This window comes from Bombina bombina, chromosome 1 (genome assembly GCF_027579735.1).
Source record: "Bombina bombina isolate aBomBom1 chromosome 1, aBomBom1.pri, whole genome shotgun sequence".
Lineage (NCBI taxonomy): Eukaryota > Metazoa > Chordata > Amphibia > Anura > Bombinatoridae > Bombina > Bombina bombina.
In genome coordinates this window covers 164,279,397-164,299,696 of record NC_069499.1, presented here as the reverse complement: position 1 = coordinate 164,299,696, position 20,300 = coordinate 164,279,397, and positions in this window count along the sequence as shown.

Below are 20,300 nucleotides of genomic sequence, written 5' to 3'. Positions count from 1 at the left end.
CCATATACAAGCACAAAACAGGGGTGGTGATCGTAATAAGGCCCTCTTGAAAAAAGAGGCATTTTGGATCTCACTTTGAAGTCGCGTATCCCTGATGGATATAATTCCATTAATGACATTATAAACTTTTGGGAATAATTCACTAAGATTTTATATGATCATGTATCAATCTGATAATTTGTTTAGAAAAACAATAATTATTACTTATTTATGAGGGGTCTACTTACACCCATAACATAATATACCACCCCCTTTACTTACATTAAACCAACCAGAAAATTTCTCCCAGAGCACACAATTAAGTAACTCAAATCCAAACCTAGAATAATTTCTTTAACCATTAACAATAATTGACACACTGGTTGATTACTCTGTTTGTATTTTTTCCTTGTGTGTGTTGGTGTTTACATTAACAGGAGGACCCGTGTTGTCACAACATATTTTCCAAACTAAGAAAGGTCTCTTTAGTATTAAATCGTTTAAAACTAATGATATATACCAAGTTTCAAATTACTAAACTTCTCCTGCATTTGTCTTCACCACCAATAGGATAACTTGTGCTTTTATAGTACAATTCCCATAACATCATAGGCTCTTTTGTGCTCAATTATTATTATCACTATTATTAATAACAAACACAAATACATTTAAGTCTAAGATCACTAGATATATGAATTGTATGAAACAGAGGCCGTTTTTAACTGGTTATATATAACAGCAGTTATTTAAAATTATTCTAGGCTTATGTATTGACATTGCATATATGATCATAAGTGTGTGAATCTCTAAATCGCTATAGCAAACCAAAACAAGCCTTACTTGGTTTACCTGTGTAATATTGCAATCTGTCTGTATAGATTCATTTACTTATTTATTTGTTGATTTAATTGAATTTAAACCAGCCGCTACACATATGTTATATTCATTTATTTATTTAATATTAATATTGGCTGGGATTTACATGCCACCCATTTATGTTAATTCTATATACCTTTGTAGCAATCATGTGTTTATTTAACAGCATTGTTAGTTAGGTTCTCTTATTGTTTAAGTATATTATCACTTGTTACTTGTTAGCAATTAATGACAACCAATAGATACTCACTACTGCTTTTAAATACTGGCGGTTTTCACAAAGAAAATCATGTCTATGAGTAAGGCCATGTGCCGAAACATGTTAGACTTTTTCGTTTTGAGTACTGTCAATTATTTTTAACATTGACCAATAAATTGGACGTTTTAATTTAAGACCGCATCCGGCTTTTTCTCTTTCTGTACTTATTTCATTATCCCTTTACAAAGCCAGGTCTTACAACAAACTTTTGATTCCTGATAAGTATCAGGGATTTTTCCATTTGTTCCCCGGACTGGGATTTTTGAAGTTGCCCTAGAAGGATTGGCCGAGCGGTGGAGCTACGTCATAGACGAGCACGGATTGGCTGGTATCGACAAAAGGGTGTGACAGGAAGTGCAGCTACGCCATATATATATATATATATAGGTGCAAAGATAGGGAATATGCGTGGAAAAAAATCACTCAGAGGCCTAAGTCTATGAAATATATAGATATAAGATATGTATATAATTATATACAATATGCACTAAAAGTAGCAAATGTCAAATAATAATTAGAACAATGGATAGTAAAAAGTCTATAAACCATAAAAGTGCATTGCATAGATTCTCACTTAAAATATGTTACACTTCCAGAATTGAAGTGCAGAATAAATACAAATATAAAATCAAATGAATTAAATTGAGTAGATATTCTTATAAAAAAGCTCAAATACACAGGGATAGGCACAGACAAAGGCTGTGGCGGATATTTTCCAAAGTACAGACCTTAGTGAAGGACACCAAGGTACATTTGAAATTAAAAACATTATTTTATAGTGCTTGGTGTTATACTGATGCAGATACCACTGATCCTATAACCAGCCCCCCTCTGGCTATACCCATGTGCCAGTGTCACTACTGTGTCATTATATAGTGCTGATTGTTATTATACTGATGCAGATACCACTGATCCTATAACCAGCCCTCCTCTGGCTATACCCATGTGCCAGTGTCACTACTGTGTCATTATATAGCGCTGGGTGTTATTATACTGATGCAGATATCACTGATCCTATAACCAGCCCTCCTCTGGCTATACCCATGTGCCAGTGTCACTACTGTGTCATTATATAGCGCTGGGTGTTATTATAATGATGCAGATACCACTGATCCTATAACCAGCCCTCCTCTGGCTATACCCATGTGCCAGTGTCACTACTGTGTCATTATATAGCGCTGGGTGTTATTATACTGATGCAGATATCACTGATCCTATAACCAGCCCTCCTCTGGCTATACCCATGTGCTAGTGTCACTACTGTGTCATTATATAGCGCTGGGTGTTATTATACTGATGCAGATATCACTGATCCTATAACCAGCCCCCCTCTGGCTATACCCATGAGGCAGTGTCACTACTGTGTCATTATATAGTGCTGGGTGTTATTATACTGATGCAGATATCACTGATCCTATAACCAGCCCCCCTCTGGCTATACCCATGTGCCAGTGTCACTACTGTGTCATTATATAGCGCTGGGTGTTATTATACTGATGCAGATATCACTGATCCTATAACCAGCCCTCTTCTGGCTATACCCATGAGGCAGTGTCACTACTGTGTCATTATATAGTGCTGGGTGTGATTATACTGATGCAGATACCACTGATCCTATAACCAGCCCTCCTCTGGCTATACCCATGTGCCAATATCACTACTGTGTCATTATATAGTGCTGGGTGTTATTATACTGATGCAGATACCACTGATCCTATAACCAGCCCTCTTCTGGCTATACCCATGAGGCAGTGTCACTACTGTGTCATTATATAGTGCTTGGTATTATTATACTGATGCAGATATCACTGATCCTATAACCAGCCCCCCTCTGGCTATACCCATGAGGCAGTGTCACTACTGTGTCATTATATAGTGCTTGGTATTATTATACTGATGCAGATATCACTGATCCTATAACCAGCCCCCCTCTGGCTATACCCATGAGGCAGTGTCACTACTGTGTCATTATATAGTGCTTGGTGTTATACTGATGCAGATACCACTGATTCTATAACCAGCCCTCCTCTGGCTATACCCATGAGGCAGTGTCACTACTGTGTCATTATATAGAGCTGGGTGTTATTATACTGATACAGATACCACTGATCCTATAACCAGCCCTCCTCTAGCTATACCCATAAGGCAGTGTCACTACTGTGTCATTATATAGTGCTGGGTGTTATTATACTGATGCAGATACCACTGATCCTATAACCAGCCCTCTTCTGGCTATACCCATGAGGCAGTTTCACTACTGTGTCATTATATAGTGCTGGGTGTGATTATACTGATGCAGATACCACTGATCCTATAACCAGCCCTCTTCTGGCTATACCCATGAGCCAGTGTCACTACTGTGTCATTATATAGTGCTGGGTGTTATTATACTGATGCAGATACCACTGATCCTATAACCATCCCTCCTCTGTCTGTACCCATGAGCCAGTGTCACTACTGTGTCATTATATAGTGCTTGGTGTTATTATACTGATGCAGATACCACTGATTCTATAACCAGCCCTCCTCTAACTATACCCATGGGCCAGTGTCACTACTGTGTCATTATATAGTGCTGGGTGTTATTATACTGATGCAGATACCACTGATCCTATAACCAGCCCTCCTCTGGCTATACCCATGTGCCAGTGTCACTACTGTGTCATTAAATAGTGCTGGGTGTTATTATACTGATGCAGATACCACTTATTTTATAACCAGCCCTTGCCTGGCTATACCCATTTGCCAGTGTCACTACTGTGTTATTTTATAACGCTGGGTGTTATTATACTGATGCAGATACCACTGACCCTTTTAACCAGCCCTCCTCTGGCTATACGCATGTGCCAGTGTCACTACTGTGTCATTATATAGTGCTGGGTATTATTATATTGATGCAGATAACACTGACCCTATAACCAGCCCTTGTCTGGCTATACACATGTGCCAGTGTCACTACTGTGTCATTATATAACGCTGGGTGTTATTATACTGATGCAGATATCACTGACCCTATAACCAGCCCTCCTCTAGCTATACCCATGTGCCAGTGTCACTACTGTATCATTATATAGTGCTGGGTGTTATTATATTGATGCAGATAACACTGACCCTATAACCAGCCCTTGTCTGGCTATACCCATGAGCCAGTGTCACTACTGTGTCATTATATAGTGCTGGGTGTTATTATATTGATGCAGATAACACTGACCCTATAACCAGCCCTTGTCTGGCTATACCCATGAGCCAGTGTCACTACTGTGTCATTATATAGTGCTTGGTGTTATTATACTGATGCAGATACCACTGATTCTATAACCAGCCCTCCTCTAACTATACCCATGGGCCAGTGTCACTACTGTGTCATTATATAGTGCTGGGTGTTATTATACTGATGCAGATACCACTGATCCTATAACCAGCCCTCCTCTGGCTATACCCATGTGCCAGTGTCACTACTGTGTCATTAAATAGTGCTGGGTGTTATTATACTGATGCAGATACCACTTATTTTATAACCAGCCCTCCTCTGGCTATACCCATGAGGCAGTGTCACTACTGTGTTATTTTATAACGCTGGGTGTTATTATACTGATGCAGATACCACTGACCCTTTTAACCAGCCGTCCTCTGGCTATACGCATGTGCCAGTGTCACTACTGTGTCATTATATAGTGCTGGGTGTTATTATATTGATGCAGATAACACTGACCCTATAACCAGCCCTTGTCTGGCTATACACATGTGCCAGTGTCACTACTGTGTCATTATATAACGCTGGGTGTTATTATACTGATGCAGATACCACTGACCCTATAACCAGCCCTCCTCTAGCTATACCCATGTGCCAGTGTCACTACTGTGTCATTATATAGTGCTGGGTGTTATTATATTGATGCAGATAACACCAGGGATGTGCACTCATTGGAGGCAGGGGAGGCAGTGCCTACCCTGCCATATGTGGCCAAAGCTTAATTAAATTTTAATTAAAAAAAAAAAGTCCCCAAAAAAATATTTCCCCCCCATGTAATGCTATGGAGAGGCAGGTACAGGAACGCCTCTCTCTATTGCAGTAAATGGGTCAAAGGAAAAGCTGTGCTGCAGCGCCACCTGTGTTCTGTCAATATATTAGCAGCAGAAATTGGTACCAATAGGAGGCACCCCTCTTGATGCCTCCTAGCAAGTGAAGCATATATAGATTAATCAGAAGGAGGATGTAGTGAGCAGGGTCATGTGACACAACTGGAAGCTGAGGTAACCTAAGAACAGATGACACCAAGCAGAAGAGTAAAGTAGTATTCTACGTCTCTTGAGATTCACAAATTGTGTTCAGATACAGCTCATTAACGGGGGGGGGGGGGGGGGACAGTAAGTGAGCATAACCCAATACTGACAGGAAGTCAAAGGGTCAATTCAAATTTTAATCCACAATTTAAAACCCAGAGTTTGAAGTTAAGTGTGCAGTGTCCACATTATTTAAATTAAAGTTTTTTACATTGAATATTGCTAAGCCTCCCTTTTTCATGGTTATTTGATTTAATTAGGTACAAACTCCATATATGTTATGTCTGTTCAGTCAGAGGATGCAATATCTATTTTTATGTTTCTCTGTGTCTCCATTTATTTAAAGACTGCTGTTAACTTGTAATTCACAAATCAATTGAAAGCTGTTGCATTGTGTTTTTAATATGTGCTGCTTTTATACAAGTTTATATTAATAAAAAGGAGATAATGAGTCATTTAAAAAATATATGTAATTATTGCAGTTGTTAAATGTTTTTAGAAATAATGCTACTGTAAAGTAACTGGTTAAACACATAGTCAAAGGGAGACATTTAAAATTAAACTTTCATGATTGAGGTAGAGCATGCTATTTTAATAGACTTTTCTAGTTATTTATATTTTGAGAATTAGCATCAATTGTTACTGGCCCTATGTCAGCAAATCAAATTAGTTTTTGAAAGGAACATGAAAGTCATAATAACATTTCCATCATTCAGATAGAAATTGCACAGAAAAAATAAATAAATATACTTTCTATTTTACTTTTATTGTGTACTTCATTCTTTTGGTATCCTTTGGTGTACTTTGTTGAAGAGCATACCTAAGTGGGATGTGCACGTGCGTTTCTTGAACACCATATTGCAGCAGCTGTGTTGGCAGTATTGATAACTTGTCCTTTGTTTAAAATTTGTATGGTAAATTATTTCTATTTTTACAATACAGTAGTGAGTAGAGAAGAGATTGTGTATCATTCTAATTGCTTAGTAACTGGCACTGTATCACAGAATTGTGTGAGTGTGTATGTGAGCAGAGTGTGTGTGGGTGTCAGTGAGCAGAGTATTGTGCTTTATTCTCCAGGTAATCAATAAATTTCCGATGAGCTAGAGCTTTATTGCAGTGTTTCTCAACAATGGTCCTCAAGTACCCCCAACAGGCCAGGTTTTCATTATAGCTGAATCAGTACACAGGTGAAGTAATCAGCTGATCAGTAACTCAGTGGTTACTAACTTGCTCTCACCCATCACCTGATTATGTCACCTGTGTACTGGTTCAGCTATCATTTAAACCTGCCCTGTTGGGGGTACTTGCGGCCCTCTGTACATGTGTTTCTCCGGCGTATCATATCTAGTGCCTCACCAGCCTCTGACCTCACTGCACGTCACTGGATAACACTGACCCTATAACCAGCCCTTGTCTGGCTATACCCATGAGTCAGTGTCACTACTGTGTCATTATATAGTGCTGGGTGTTATTATATTGATGCAGATAACACTGACCCTATAACCAGCCCTTGTCTGGCTATACCCATGAGCCAGTGTCACTACTGTGTCATTATATAGTGCTGGGTGTTATTATACTGATGCAGATAACACTGACCCTATAACCAGCCCTTGTCTGGCTATACCCATGTGCCAATGTCACTACTGTGTCATTATATAGTGCTGGGTGTTATTATACTGATGTACTAGATACCACTGACCCTATAACCAGCCCTTGTCTGGCTATACCCATGAGCCAGTGTCACTACTGTGTCATTATATAGTGCTGGGTGTTATTATACTGATGCAGATAACACTGACCCTATAACCAGCCCTTGTCTGGCTATACACATGTGCCAGTGTCACTACTGTGTCTTTGTATAGAGCTGGGTGTTATTATACAGATGCAGATAAACATCCAGTATTTCACTCAGGCTTTATTCCATAACTTATAACCCAATATCACTAGCAGTCTCTTGACAAGTCACTAACTTTATTCACACTACATATTTTTTTTATTCCTATTATTTAATCAGAAAGAAAAGATATAATAAGGTTGTGGCGGACACTGCAAGGGCTAGTCACGGACACCAGTGTCTGTGTACGAACACCTTGCCTATCCCTGTCAATACATCAGTTATCCAAAAATTTAAATGAGAATGAAAGTCTTGCACAGATATTAGTTTGCAAGAACAAGTTCAAGCATAGTGGTGCAATAGTCCTTAAAGTGAATGTAAATTTTGATGTTTAAGTACCCGGTTTTTAAAACTTTGATTAAAAACAGGGGCACTTTAATTCATAAAAATGTACATTTCACTCCTGTTGTGACAAAAAAACTTACCTTTTAATCTTCACAGCAGCTGCTGCTTCCTCCGGTCTCACAAGCCATTTCTGCTGTCAGAAATGATTGATAGGTCATCCTCCAATCACAGATTCCCCCCCGGGGGATTCAGTGTCTGATTCACTGCTGTGATTGGAGGAAGCCAGATACCTCATTTTAGACCCAGGAAGAGGCTTTGAAACAGGTGGAGGAAGCTGGAGCTGCTGTGAAGATTAAAAAGTAAGTTTATTTTCACAACAGGAGTGAAATGAAAATATTGATGAATTAAAGTGCCCCTGTTTTTAATCAAAGTTTTAAAAACCGGGCACTTTAGCATCAAAATTTACATTCACTTTAAATTGGTTATTAGGAGCCAAAAATAAACAGTCCCCCGATTTCCAGGTGCAAGGAAACTTCTTTACAATATAAGACCAGTTGGTGTGCTCAAACCCGTGATAATAAGTAGAATTCCTATTTACTAGAAGTTACCCCAATCAAATGAGCATAAAACAAACAGTCAGTGAGCTGCCCAGCTGAGTAGTGATCCACTTTCAAAAACGCTATCAGGCTCGGATCCACTCCCCTCTCCACGTTACCAGGATCAGGAGACCAAGTCAGGGGAAAACAAAACACATATAGGATAGTGCAACAGCACAGTTATTTCATAACCCGGGAGTAAGCGTTACTAACATACCCCCAGCTATTAAGTCTATAATGTTATTTCACATAGGGACTAATAATTCTACAGTGATTTCAAAGGATGGGAAGTAAGAACGTAGTTAATACACGTATTTATACACTCTCCCAACTATGCAGATAATAAAGTCTTTGTTAATTCACACACCTCCATTTGTCACACACATGTGACCTACAGAAGACCAATAGGATTAGATTAAACCAAGAGGCAGGCCACAACCCCTCCGCTTTATTAGTAAGTGATCTGATCTTTCAGTATACATAAATCCTCTGATGAAGAAGGCATTAAAAGACTGTTAGACGCCTTCGAAACGCGTAAGGAGTAATCCGAAGTCATCCGGTGAGGTTGTATACGCTACTGGGGCTAATATTGATCCTTGTCACACTAATTGCACATCAGACTTTCGTTTATTGGAAGAACTGCTTCTATGTATTTATTGATGTTTTACTGATACCTCATTTTTGAATTGAGGTTCTAAAGTGTAAGCATGTTTTACTAATGTTATAATAAAAATTGGCTACTTTGGGGGGTGGAGCCTGCTCTCAAAGAGGCAAGACATGTCTCTGTGAAGCTCCGTGAGGCTGAGAAGATTTTTGCAAATTATCTATATCAAGTCTACAAAATATTCCACTAATTGGATATATCCGACCTTATATATTGCTTCAGTTTGCATATACTCTAAGAGCTGATGTTCTGACTTTGTTTTTGCCTATGTTCTCTGAGACGGCTGTGTTGTGGTCTTCTTGCAGGCCCGGAAGCCATCTTAAGTCGGGCCTCGTGGAGGTTTCAGAACACAGGTCCGGGGCTGCCGCATACTAACCCCCCCCCCACTGCCGGGGTTACGGTGTCCTAAAATTAGGACTATTCTCGATACCTGATCCACTCACAGGAGGGACTATCTAGCTAGCTCTAAATATTGAAGGAGTTATCACCATTCAACCGCAACCATACACCGAAAATGGAGGCCCTGAACAGATGGGAGTCACAGATGACCCAGCTCATAGAGGAACATTTCCGGACTCTGACAAAGGAGCTATGCGATCTCCTTGTAGCCGCCCCAGTAGCTAAGAGTCCCATACCAGTCTGCAAAGACCAGTTTAGCCAAACTATGGCTGTCAAGCCCGCACCGGGCAGAATAAGAACAGTACCTAGGCAAGCCCCCACCTTCCATTTGGGGAGGAAACTAAAAAGCAGCTGCTTAGGAACTCCCGCACCAGTGCAACACCTGCAGAGCGAGGGCCACATAATTCCAGTCCAGAGCCCCATCAAGGTCCGGAAAGTTCCCGGTATAGAGGCTGATACAGAAATCCTGCCCGACCAGAGCCTCGGAAGATCTAATAAGGCAGCATCCGATGGTAATGCAAAGAAACCTCCTGAGACGGCATATGATGGTCACGAAGGGGTAAACCTCTGGGAAGTCCCCTCTGCAGGACTGGAGAGAGCGACTAATTTTCATTTAGATGCGGGCAATTCCGGCAAAACACAAAAGTACAGGGAGGCCACTGCATTAGGGGATATTGAGAGCCTACTGAGCAAAATACGGTCCCCAGATCTGCATGCTCTAACCTTACCCGAGCTGACCAAAGCTGCAGAGACTGAAAGTTACCAGAGACATAACAAGTCAGGAATTGGTTGATCTCAGAACGGTCAGATGGAAATGAGCAGCCGAGTCTGTTTTAAAAATACTGATGAGTACCGGTTTATACGTTTATTGCTCTGATCTGCTTACATATAAAATCCCTTAAGATGTTATGCTAGGTAGACTTTTGCAGTACCTTACGTTTAGGAGACTTATACTGCCCTACCTTCCCCACCTCAGAGATACCACATCTTTGCTTGTAGTTTTTGTAAGGTAACAGTACTAATAGTTAAAGTGTTCCATGAGAGGGTAACAAATCTCTCATTTGCTTTCTGCTAAATAATATTGGGGGTTTCTATATTTACTTAATTGCATATCCTAAATGAGCTGTCTATGAAGATGGAATAGTCTAATGCATGTAGCTCTGGGAAGGGTGATATGATATGTTTTGTACATACGTTTTGATTCTGCTATGTTTATGCATATATTTTATTTCCTTCTTAATTGTAGTTCTTTTTATATATATTTCCCCTCTATGTGTGAGCTGTGAGATTAAACTTGCCTAAAATATTTGATATTTTGAAAATTGAGCTCTACTTTTAGTCTAAAATTCCCCCTATGAGCTTCTGATATGTTACTCCTTACCCATACAATTCTACTACACTGCATATAGTTTGTCTATATATCTTACTGTGTATATGCCTATACTGTGTACAGTTTTAAGGTCCATAAGATGGCACTTTCAGTTTGCCCCCCAGTTCTTATAACTAAGCAGTATTAGCAGACAAAGTTTTCAGAGAGTGCAGTAGGGCGCATGGACCCATGCCTGATCTGTGTTTTTTGTTACTTCTGTTTTATGTGACAATGTTTGCCGGTAAGCCTCTCTCCCATTTGTTCATTTGTTGTTTATTTGTTTTAGCTGTTTTCTCATCCTAACATAGTAGCAATGATGGACCCCTCATCAATATGACTTTTCTCATATTAAATATATATATAGGCCCAAAAGTAGCCATTTCAAAAACTAATTTTCCTCTAGAATACATAAGTGTTTTAAGGTACAAGAGTGACCTTATGTGCCATATGAGGAAACCCTCTAAAGTAGAGACTATAAAACTGAGGTTTCAGATTTTCCCCTACTATGTATTCCTTGGTTTATCATATTAACTTATACCTTTGAATGTTTATATGAAGGTCTTGTTATTCATGTTATGTGCATTTTGGGGTAACCCACTCATGCTGTATTATTCGCACAACCTCAATAAAAATAAATATTTAAAAAAAAAATAAAAAAAAATTGGCTACTTTACTTAAACGGTGTTGCACTATCCTATATGTGTTTTGTTTTCCCCTGACTTGGTCTCTGGATCCTGGTAACATGGAGAGGGGAGTGGATCTGAGCCTGATAAAGTTTTTGAAAGTGGATCAATACTCAGCTGGGCAGCTCACTGACTGTTTGTTTTATGTGGCACTTACCTCATATGGTTGGGGTAACTTCTAGTAAGTAGCAATTCTACTTATTATAACAGGTTTGAGCACACCAACTGGTCATATATTGGAAAGAAGTTTCCTTGCACCTGAGAATCGGGGGACTGTTTATTTTTGGCCCCTATTCACCAATTTAAGGACTATTGCACCACTATGCTTGAACTTGTTCTTGCAAACTAATATCTGTGCAAGACTTTCATTCTCATTTATATTTTTGGATAACTGATGTATTTGAGCTTTTTTATAAGAATATCTACTGAATTTAATTCATTTGATTTAATATTTGTATTTATTCTGCACTTCAATTCTGGAAGTGTAACATCTTTTAAGTGAGAATCTATGCACTGCACTTTTATGGTTTATAGAATTGTATGTTTTTTATACACACTGTTGAAACAGACTTTTTACTACCCATTGTTCTAATTATTTGCGATTTGCTACTTTTAGTGCATATTGTATATAATTATATACATTCTTATATCTATATCTGTTTCATAGTATTAGACCTCTGAGTGATCTTTTTCCGTGCCTATTTCCTATCTTTGCACCCAATTTTTCTATTTTCTTTTACAATAGGTGTGCACAGGCGGGGCCCCTGCAGGTCTGTTTGGTTTTTTGGCAGCGGTCTAGGTCTCTTTGAGGTTCTAATTATTAGGTTTCTGGGGTATTTAACTACCAAGCGCTGTATTGTTGTACTCTTTCTACACACACATACAGTATATATGTCTATAAAATATACTGTATATGTTTTTTCAACAAAAGTATACCAAGAAAATTATGCAGAATAGCAATGATACAATAATAAATTGCATGGTGTTTGAATCATAAAAATGTTACTGCCCATTCAAGCAAGAAATTCAAACATCCAGCATGTTGTAGAATAGTCCAAATTTGGGAGCTCTGGACTGCTGACTATCCTGCTACTTACAGCCATCTAAATCCAGCCCAGAAATGCCCAACTCAACCCAACCACACCCCAAACAGCCCAGTTACAGGCAGATCAACATGACTCCAAATCTGCCAAAAAAATTAATCTCGAATAGCCCAGCAGCTGAGGTGTCACAAGGTCACATGTATGCATAACCCCTATTTCTTATGGTCGTACCTGTGATGTTACACATAACAATCAGCTTGCTTTATGAAAAAGGCAAACCCCAACACATGAAGTTTACTCCATTAAAAATACATTCACTGCTTTAGACTGTAACCCTATCAACATATACATATATTAGAAGAAAAATCTATACTTTTTTTCATCTCAAGTGGACACTGAATTGAGCCAATCAGCAATAGCAATCACACAGGTGGGCCATGCAACTTGCGATGTTGATTTGCTCACTGCCGTGTCTACTCAGGACCAGCAGTTCTCTGCTGCTCCTGAGTGATACTTTAACTTTGTGTTTAACACTTTTGCAGAGGTTAAACAAGTAGACTTGCAGGTTTGGTAGTGCTAAAATTATGAACAATAAAATCAAAAATTAAAGCATGTAATTGTTGCACTATAATAGCCCTTCATGGGGCACGATTAACTGATGGACTGAAAAATCTGAGCCATATCCTTTAAGTATATTATTTATAGACTAAAAAGTACAGTCATAAGTTTTTTTTTATTTTTGTTGTATATATGGTTGTGTTTGGTATTTACACTAGTTGTAATTCACCAATATTGGGACAGCTGAATGTGGGATATCTATTATGAACAAGCAATATTAAAGAAGTTTACAATCTACTTCTATTGTCAAATGTGCTTTGTTCTCTTGGTATCATTTGTTAAAGGGTAAAACGTGACATTTTTTATCTAAAATTTGTTCATTAACTAAACAAACTGAACTAATTTGTTAATTTAGTTTACCATTTACAATCCCAATTCCAAAAAAGTTGGGACAGTACAGAAAATGCAAAAAAAATAAAACAAAACGTAATTTGAAAATTCAATTCACCCTGTACTATATTGAAAACACATTAACACATTATTTGATGTTTTACTTTGTGAATTTAATGTATTTTTGAAAATGTACATTAATTTCAAATCAGATGACACAACACACTCCACAAAAGTTGGGACGGGGCAATTAAGGACTAATAGCGATGTGACAAGTTGAAATAAGGTGGTGATGTGAAACAGGTGAGGCAATCATGTAATCATAGTATGTAAGGAGCCTCCAAAAAAGGTCTGGTCCTTCAAGAGCAAGGATGGGTCGAGGTTAGGGTTGCTACCTCGGCCATGTTTTCCTGGACACTTATGAGTTATGCATGATGCAGGGTAAGCAGGGCGGAACATGTATTGTGCCTCTGGACATCACATGAATAGTGCTGATGAACAGCACAACATATGTTCCTCCCTGCACACCCTACAGCATGTGTAACTTATAAATGTCCAGGAAAACATGGCCGAGGTGGCAATTCTAGTCGAGGCTCACCAATCTACCAACAGATGCGTCAACGAATAATCCAACACTTTGAGAACAACATTCGCCAAAGACAAAACGGTAGGATTTGGGGTATTTCAACGTTTACAGTGCACAATGTAATTAAAAGATTCAAGGAATCTGGTCAAATCACGGTGTGTAAAGGGCAAGGCCGAAAGTCTGTAAAGGATATCCTGACATGGGCTCGGGAATACTTTGGTAAACCTTTGTCAGTCAACACCTTTTGCCGCTGCATCTACAGATGCAAGTTAAGGCTTTACTATGCAAAGTAGAAGCCATTAATCAACACTGTCCAGAAGCCCCACTGACTTCCCTAGACTGGGTCTCATCTGAAATGGACAGTAGCACAGTGGAACCGTGTTTTGTGGTCCGACGAGTCAACCTTTCAAATACTTTTTTGAAAAAACAGCCGTTGTGTTCTCCGGGCCAAAGAGAAAAAGGACCATTCGAGCTGTTACCAACATCATGCCCAAAAGCCAGCATCTGTTATGGTAAAAGGGTGTGTCAGTGCCCATGGTATGGGTAACTTGCACATCTGTGAGGGCACCATTAATGCAAAAAACAGAATTTATGCTTACCTGATAAATTACTTTCTCTTGTGATGTATCGAGTCCACGGATTCATCCTTTATTGTGGGATATTCTCCTTCCCAACAGGAAGTGGCAAAGAGAGCACACAGCAGAGCTGTCCATATAGCTCCCCCTCTAGCTCCACCCCCCAGTCATTCGACCAAAGGTTAGGAAGAAAAAGGAGAAACCATAGGGTGCAGTGGTGACTGTAGTTTAAACAAAAAAGCTACCTGACCAAATAGCCAGGGTGGGCCGTGGACTCGATACATCACAAGAGAAAGTAATTTATCAGGTAAGCATAAATTCTGTTTTCTCTTGTAAGATGTATCGAGTCCACGGATTCATCCTTTACTTATGGGATACCAATACCAAAGCTTTAGGACACGGATGAAGGGAGGAAACAAGACAGGTACCTTAAATGGAAGGCACCACTGCTTGTAAAACCTTTCTCCCAAAAATAGCCTCTGAAGAAGCAAAAGTATCGAATTTGGAAAATTTGGAAAAAGTATGCAGCAAAGACCAAGTCGCTGCCTTACAAATCTGTTCAACAGAAGCCTCATTTTTAAAAGCCCACGTGGAAGCCACTGCTCTGGTAGAATGAGCAGTAATTGTTTCGGGAGGCTGCTGGCCAGCAGTCTCATAGGCCAAACGGATGATGCTTTTCAGCCAAAAGGAAAGAGAGATAGCAGTCGCCTTCTGACCTCTCCTCTTACCAGAATAGATAACAAACAAAGTTGTTTGTCTGAAATCCTTAGTTGCTTGTAAATAGAACTTTAAAGCACGAACCACATCAAGATTGTGTAACAGACGTTCCTTCTTCGAAGAAGGATTAGGACACAGAGAAGGAACAACAATTTCCTGGTTAATATTCTTATTAGACACAACCTTAGGAAGAAAACCGGGTTTGGTACGCAAAACTACCTTATCTGCATGGAAAACCAGGTAAGGTGAATCACACTGTAAAGCAGATAACTCAAACTCTTCGAGCAGAAGAGATAGCTACCAAAAACAAAACTTTCCAAGATAAAAGTTTAATATCTATGGAATGTAAAGGTTCAAACGGAACCCCTTGCAGAACTGAAAGAACTAAATTCAGACTCCATGGCGGAGCCACAGGTCTATAAACAGGCTTGATTCTGACTAAAGCCTGACTAAACGCTTGAACGTCTGGTACCTCTGCCAGACGTTTGTGTAAAAGAATAGACAAAGCAGATATCTGTCCTTTTAAGGAACTAGCTGATAATCCTTTCTCCAATCCTTCTTGGAGAAAGGACAATATCCTGGGAATCCTAATCTTACTCCATGAGTAACCCTTGGATTCGCACCAAAAAAAGAGATATTTTCACCAAATCTTATGGTAGATTTTCCTGGTGACAGGCTTTCTAGCCTGAATCAGGGTATCAATAACCGACTCAGAGAAACCACGCTTTGATAGAATTAGGCATTCAATCTCCAAGCAGTCAGACGCAGAGAAATTAGATTTGTATGCTTGAAAGGACCTTGTATTAGAAGGTCCTGCCTCATTGGTAGTGGCCATGGTGGAACAGATGACATGTCCACTAGGTCTGCATACCAGGTCCTGCGTGGCCACGCAGGCGCTATTAGAATCACCGAAGCCCTCTCCTGCTTGATTCTGGCAACCAGACGAGGGAGGAGAGGAAACGGTGGAAAAACATAGGCCAGATTGAAGGACCAAGGCGCTGCTAGAGCATCTATCAGCACCGCCTGGGGATCCCGGGACCTGGCCCCGTAAAGAGGAAGCTTGGTATTCTGACGGGACGCCATCAGATCCAATTCTGGAGTGCCCCATAGCTGAGTCAGCTGGGCAAATACCTCCGGGTGGAGTTCCCACTCCCCCGGGTGAAAAGTCTGACGACTTAAAAAATCTGCTTATCAGTTGTCTACTCCTGGGATGTGAATTGCTGAGAGATGGCAAGAGTGATCCTCCGTCCACCTGATTATTTTGGTTACTTCCATCATTGCTAGGGAACTTCTTGTTCCCTCATGATGATTAACGTAAGCTACAGTCGTGATGTTGTCCGACTGAAATCTGATGAATTTGGCCGCAGCTAGCTGAGGCCATGCCTGAAGCGCGTTGAATATCGCCCTCAGTTCCAGAATGTTTATCGGGAGAAGAGCTTCTTCCCAAGACCATAAGCCCTGAGCTTTCAGGGAGTCCCAGACTGCACCCCAGCCCAACAGACTGGCGTCGGTCGTTACAATGATTCACTCTGGTTTGCGGAAACACATTCCCTGAGACAACCACCAGAGAAGAGAATCTCTGGTCCCCTGGTCCAGCTGTATTTGAGGAGACAAATCTGCATAATCCCCATTCCACTGTTTGAGCATGCATAGTTGCAGTGGTCTGAGGTGTATCCGTGCAAAAGGGACTATGTCCATTGCCGCTACCATTAGTCCGATTGTCTCTATGCACTGAGCTACAGATGGCCGAGGAATGGAATGAAGGGCTCGGCAAGTGGTTAAGAGTTTTAACTTTCTGACCGTCAGAAATATTTTCATTTCTACCGAGTCTATTAAAGTTCCTAGGAAGGAAACTCTTGTGAGGGGGGAGAGAGAACTCTTTTTGATGTTCACCTTCCACCCGTGAGACCTCAGAAAGGCCAATACAATTTCCGTGTGAGACTTGGCTCTTTGGAAAGTCAACGCCTGAATTAAGATGTCGTCTAGATAAGGCGCCACTGCTATGCCCCGCGGTCTTAGAACTGCCAGCAGGGACCCTAGCACCTTTGTGAAAATTCTGGGAGCAGTGGCCAACCCGAAAGGAAGAGCCACAAACTGGTAATGCTTGTCCAGAAAGGCGAACCTGAGAAACTGGTGATGATCTTTATGGATAGGAATGTGCAGATACGCATCATTTAGATCCACGTTGGTCATATATTGACCCTCCTGGATCATTGGTAAGATTGTCCGAATGGTCTCCATCTTGAATGATGGGACTCTGAGGAATTTGTTTAGAATTTTGAGAACCAGGATTGGTCTGAAAGTTCCTTCTTTCTTGGGAACCACAAACAGGTTTGAGTAAAAACCCAGCCCTTGTTCCTCAATTGTAACAGGGTGGATCACTCCCATTGTATGTAGGTCTTCTACACAGCGTAAGAACGCCTCTTTCTTTGTCTGGTCTGTAGACAGACGAGAAATGTGGAACCTTCCCCTTGAAGGGGAGTCCTTGAATTCCAGAAGATATCCCTGGGATACAATCTCTGAGGCCCAGGGATCGTGTATGTCTCTTGCCCAGGCCTGAGCGAAGAGAGAGAGTCTGCCCCCTACTAGATCCGGTCCCAGATCTGGGGCTACCCCATCATGCTGTCTTGGAGGCAGCTGCAGGCTTCTTGGCCTGTTTACCTTTGTTCCAGCCCTGGTAAGGTTTCCAGGCTGACCTGGGTTGTGAAGCGTTACCCTCTTGCTTTGTAGAAGGGGAGGATGAAGCGAGACCGCTCCTGAAATTCCGAAAGGAACGAAAATTATTTTGTTTGTTCTTTGTCTTAAAGGACTTGTCCTGAAGGAGAGCATGGCCTTTTCCCCCAGCGATTTCTGAAATAATCTCTTTCAATTCAGGCCCGAAGAGGGTCTTTCCTTTGAAAGGGATGTTCAAGAGTTTGGATTTTGACGACACATCGGCCGACCAGGACTTTAGCCATAGCGCCTTACGCGCTAAAATGGCGAAACCTGAATTCTTTGCCGCTAACTTAGCTAGTTGGAAAGCGGCATCTGTGATAAAAGAATTAGCCAGCTTAAGAGCCTTAATTCTGTCCATAATGTCCTCATATGAGGTCTCCGTCTGGAGCGCATCTTCCAGCGCCTCGAACCAGAAAGCAGCTGCAGTAGTTACAGGAACAATGCACGCAATAGGTTGGAGAAGAAAACCTTGTTTAACAAAAATTTTCTTAAGTAAACCCTCTAATTTTTTATCGATAGGGTCTTTAAAAGCACAACTGTCTTCAATTGGTATGGTTGTGCGTTTAGCAAGTGAAGAAATAGCCCCCTCCACCTTAGGGACCATCTGCCACGAGTCCCGCATGGGGTCAGATATGGGGAACATCTTCTTAAAAACAAGAGGGGGAACAAAGGGAATACCTGGTCTATCCCACTCCCTAGTAACGATATCCGCAATCCTCTTAGGCACCGGGAACACATCAGTGTAAACGGGAACTTCTAGGTACTTGTCCATTTTACACAATTTCTCTGGAACCATCATAGGGTCGCAGTCATCCAGAGTAACTAATACCTCCTTGAGCAATAAGCGGAGGTGTTCTAGTTTAAATTTAAAAGCCAACGTATCTGAATCTGTCTGAGGAGGAACCTTTCCTGAATCGGAAATTTCTCCCTCCGACAGCACATCCCTCGCCCCCACTTCTGAGTGTTGTGAGGGTATATCTGATACGGCTACTAAAGCGTCAGAATGCTCAGTATCTGTTCTTAAAACAGAGCTATCACGCTTTGCAGGTAACTCGGGCAGTTTAGATAAAAACACTGAGAGGGTATTATTCATAACTGCCGCCAAGTCTTGCAAGGTAAAAGAGTTAGACGCACTAGAGGTGCTAGGCGTCGCTTGAGCGGACGTAACTGGTTGTGACACTTGGGGAGAGGTTGACGGGCTAACCTCGTTACCTTCTGTCTGAGAATCATCTTGGGCCACATTTTTAAGTGCAACAATATGTTCTTTAAAGTGTATAGACATATCAGTACAATTGGGACACATTCTGAGAGGGGGTTCCACCATGGCTTCTAAACACATTGAACAAGGATTTTCCTTGGTGTCAGACATGTTTAACAGACTAGTAGTAAAACAAACAGGCTTGGAAATCACTTTAATCAAGTAAAAACACACTTTGAAAAAAAACGTTACTGTGCCTTTAAGAGATAAAAAAGGCACACAATTTTACAAAACAGTGAAAAAATGCAGCAAACTTTTCGAAATTTTTACAGTATGTACCTAAAGCATTAGTAAGATTGCACCACTAGCAATAAAAACGATTAACCCCTTAATGCCAAAACCGGATCGACAGTAAGCCAAAAAACGGTTAAAAAACGTTCAGTACCTTGCCACAGCTCTGCTGTGGCCCTACCTGCCCTTAGGAACCAGATTTGTGGGGAAAAAGCTTCTTATAGGCTCTCAAACTGCAGCAGGACCCTCCATGTGAAACAGCCTGAACTTCTAGTCAAATATAACTGCGCATCTGAGGCGCAAAATTAGGCCCCTCCCACCTCACTCCGGTGCTTGTGAGGCCTAAAGAAACACTCCCAAGTGTTTTAATAATAGCCATGTGGGTAACAACCCCTGAAAGAAACCCAAAGGAACCTTCAAAGTGTCTCAAAAAAACGATATTTTCAATAAAAAACGTTTGCCATGAAAGTAGTGTCAACCAGCATAAACTAGCCCTGCTATGTAAGCTTGAAATTCCATACTTAGTCTCTGAATACAGCTTACCCTTCCCTCATGGGGATATTAACAGTCTTTTCTAGCATTATCACTGTCTTGTCTAGAAATAAATCACTGAACATACCTTATTGCAGCCTAACCTGCAAACCGTTCCCCCCAACTGAAGTTTTCTTGCACTCCTCAGTCCTTTGTGGGAACAGCAGTGGATTTTAGTTACAGCATGCTAAAATCATCTTCCTCCCTGCAGAAATCTTCATCTCCTTTCTGCTAGAGAGTAAATAGTACACACCGGTACCATTTAAAATAACAAACTTTTGCTTGTAGAAAATAAAAACTACATTTCTAACACCACATTCACTTTACCCTTCCGATTGCTTAGAGCTGGCAAAGAGAATGACTGGGGGGTGGAGCTAGAGGGGGAGCTATATGGACAGCTCTGCTGTG